This window comes from Nannospalax galili, unplaced genomic scaffold (assembly GCF_000622305.1).
Source record: "Nannospalax galili isolate Female #2095 unplaced genomic scaffold, S.galili_v1.0 scaffold120, whole genome shotgun sequence".
Lineage (NCBI taxonomy): Eukaryota > Metazoa > Chordata > Mammalia > Rodentia > Spalacidae > Nannospalax > Nannospalax galili.
This window is the reverse complement of record NW_008350324.1, coordinates 5,840,843-5,844,442: the sequence shown is the minus strand read 5'-3', so window position 1 is coordinate 5,844,442 and position 3,600 is coordinate 5,840,843. Positions and strand designations below refer to the sequence as shown.

The 3,600-nt window shown below is 60.9% G+C and overlaps 1 protein-coding gene across 1 annotated transcript in view; it reads left to right on the top strand.

Annotated features, from left to right (window-relative positions):
- The first annotated feature begins 557 nt into the window (after positions 1-557).
- Sh2b3 (SH2B adaptor protein 3) overlaps positions 558-3,600 on the top strand; it is a 27,388-nt gene continuing 24,345 nt past the window's right edge. The window contains exon 1 of the mRNA XM_008847528.3: positions 558-772. The gene's annotated coding sequence lies outside the window, so the exon portion shown is untranslated. The remainder of the gene's footprint in view (positions 773-3,600) is intronic.

The following is a 3,600-nucleotide window of genomic DNA, read 5'->3' as shown; positions in this document are numbered from 1 at the left end:
CCAGCGCTGATAAGACCGGGTGGGAGGGAGTCGGCAGGGGCGGGTCCCCGCGAGACAGGGGCCCGCCCCGCCCAGCCTCCGCCCTGCCTCAGACCGCGCCCTGCCTCAGACCCCGCCCCGCCACACTGGGGCACGCGAAGACTGGCCGGCGCTTGGGGGCGGGGCCAGATGATCCGTCCCTCCAGCGGGCCCTTCGTATAGGCAGCACAGAGACAAGGGCAGGGGCGTGAGACCCCGCCTCTCCCCCCCGATCGGCGCCTTCGGCGGCGGAGCGGAAGGCAGTGCCTGGAGAGATTCCCTCCCCTGGAGGAAGGCGGGCGGAGGGCTTGAGAGGGCGGGGTTCTATGTGGCTCCGCCCTCGCAAGGCGTGGGGTGGGCGTGGCCCTGCGACGGCCGGCTCGGAGTGAGTGGGCGGGATTCGGCTTGGCTCCGCCCCTCCGTCACCCTCCCCTCCGCCCGCGGCCGCTAGCTGCCGGTTCCTCTTTATATAACGGCGTGGGGCGGCATGGGCTCGGGCCACCGCCTCCGCTCGCCCGCCCGCCCGCCCGTACTGTCGCGGGCTGCGGTGGTCACGGCAGTGGCAGCCAAGTTTCCCCGGGGGCGGCCCGGAGCCGCATCCTCCCGCCACTGTCAAGCGCTGGCAGCGGAAATGAGGCGCTGGCCTTTTTCCGAGCCCGGGTTTCCTGCCTGAGCGCCGAGCCGCGAGCAAGGAGCCGGCGCGGTGAGGACGCGACGCCATGGGCCGGCCGGGCCCGGACCCGCTGCCTGTGCGGTAAGCACAGCCGGCGGCGACATCCCCAGCCTCGCCGCGCCCACGTGCTGCCATGTCGGGCCCACGGGCAGAGCAGGCCGGGAGCGAGCTGGTCACGCTGGGGTCCCCTCCCGGGGTCCCCATTCCTCCTCAGTGCCACAAGCGGGGGTGGGGCTCATCGGTCAGCACTGCCCATAGTGTGTCCGGGCCCGGGACCTGGATGCAGAAAACCCCTTTCCACCCTCCCTCCGGCCCTGGAGCTTTCGGGGGTCCTGGAGACTGCATTTGAGGAACTGCAGCGGGGGGAGCCTGTCCGCCTGTCCCGCTTTTTTTCTCTAGTTTCCTCATTCTCCCGTTTCTCTTCCCCAATCCCAGACCACAGTGATGTAGATGAGGAGGTCAGTGCTGCAGCTGGGGGCCTCCAGAGAGGGGCATGGCCAGGCGGAACGGGAGGAAGTGAAATCGGTCCATGGGTGGGGGCTTTGGAGCAGAGGCACTGGCAAGGCCACCAGCCTTGGGGACAGGAGGGTCTAGGAAAACAACATATCTTGAACCCTGACAGCTGCCAGGCTTTGCTGGGATTTGTCTCCAGTTGACATTCTTTCGGGTTGGGGGGGGGCATGTGTGTCCCCAGGGACCAGGGTGCAGGGTGCACAGTGTGTCTGAATTCCCATCACTCAACAGGCAGCCAGAGCATAAACTGCTCCTGAAGGTCCTAGGGAGTGGCAGACCCATCCCCTAAAGGGGAAAGCTGACAGGGGGTTGTGAGCCAGCCAGGCTGGGACTCATCAGGGCCCACTGGGAAGGAAGTTGCAAGGGTTTTAAGGGTTTTTGGACACTTTCTAAGCCTTTTCTCACAGCCCCCCTCTGGGAGAGAACTCCTTCTGGGCCAAAGGGTGAATACATTCCTGGAACTTGTGCAGTCCCTATAGGCCATGGTCGGCCAGCTGGGAAGGGGCTGGCCCTAAGCATCAGCAGCTGTGGTCTGGGGCCTTGAGGGGCTTGGGGTGGCAGAGGAAGAAGCAGTATTCTGGAGGCTGAACCTGGATTCTTCCTCTGCCCTCTTCCAAGCTGGAAGCCACCTCAGTTTCCCCTCTGTTATGTAATAACCGGTTTCCCATCAGGTTTTAATCAGCCTGTGTGCAGAAGGCACCTGCACCTGACACAGAGAAGGGCTCAATTACAGACTGGTTGGTTGGTAGCACATTGTCCTGTGTTATTGCTCCTGCCTCTGGAACTTTCCTCAGCTTCCCAGAATACTTGATACTCTAGGGTTTCCCAATTCTTTGGGCAGAGAACCCTGGGCAGGATGAGGGAATAGCCCCTTCCTGGTCTGAGTTTCCTCAATTGCCCAGTGGACACCTACTGTTAGGGCCAGCAGAGTGTGTGGAATGGTTTGATCTGGAGGACAGGCGGTCATGACGATGGGGTTGTTGTTATCCTGTTTGTTGATGTTAGTGCTGCCTCTGTTCCTTCCTGAGACAACCCCCCCACCCCAAGCCTGGTCACCCAGGGCCTGGTTCTCCTTGGAAAAACAACCTTCACAGACAAGGAGACAAGTGAGGTCCTTTGAGTGGCCAGGTTGTGGGAGTCAGGTTGTGTGTCTCTGAGTGTTTGGTCCAGCTGGGCCACCTCAAGTATATATGTCCACCCCTGGAACAGATTTGGTGATAAAGCTGGAGGCACTTGCAGGCCCCTCCTGACTCCCAGGCCCAGTGCCAACTCCCCTTAGGAGAAAAGGGTGCCCTCCCCAGCATGAGGGCTAGATGAAGAGACCTGAGGATCTCACCTGGGAGCTAATTGTCCCGTGTGGGTCAATGTTATACCTTTTGCAGAACAGGCCCCTCTGGGGTGGTTGTGTGATATATGGTGCCTAGCAAGGAGTAGAGACTTGAACTGGAATGGGGTAATTGCCCTGGCTGTGTGACCTTGGACTTGTGCCTTACCCTCTCTGAGCATAAATCTTACAGAGCTCAGAAGTGGGGGTACTAAAGAATAGAGTTATTTTGAGATGAGGCATGCAGTACTGGCATGCAGGTGGTGCTAAATAAGTTCTAGCTAGTGCTATTAATCTAGGAGGGGCTGGCATTTAATTGCCAGGCTTCCTGGGAAAATGGTCCCCAGGGTTTCTGGGTGTTGAGTATCTCTGGTTGGGCGGGGCAGGGCCGGAAGCAGCTTCCATCTGGAGGGTCTGGAGCGGGCTGCTCTCCAACCAGGCCCTGTTCCCAACCACCCACCCTCCCTGAGGAAACTGAGGCTGGCAAGCTGCCCAGGGGAAGTGACTCAGCGGGGGTCACTTTCTGAGTCACATCTAATTGGACCCAGGAGCCCTGCACCCCAGCTCCCAGCTTCTGGGGGCTTGAGGGTCCCTCAGGGACTGGGCAGGTCCCAGGCCTGTCTGCATGTCTTTGGCCACAGCTGGACACCACCTGCTTGGGCCTCACGGTTGGACAACCACTGTCCCTTAGTCAGTACTCTGGGGCCTTTGGCCCTTCCCTTTATCAGGATCAAGGGACACATCCCCAGGGAAGCAGGTCCTCCTGGCTGCTGGCCACGCCTTGGCCAGCCAGAAACCAGGCAGCTGAGCAGGATGGCTGGCTGCATGTCTTTGGCCACAGCTGGACACCACCTGCTTGGGCCTCACGGTTGGACAACCACTGTCCCTTAGTCAGTACTCTGGGGCCTTTGGCCCTTCCCTTTATCAGGATCAAGGGACACATCCCCAGGGAAGCAGGTCCTCCTGGCTGCTGGCCACGCCTTGGCCAGCCAGAAACCAGGCAGCTGAGCAGGATGGCTGGAAGATTTTTTTCCTCCCACACTACCCTGTCAGGGGTCGGCGGGGGTGGGGG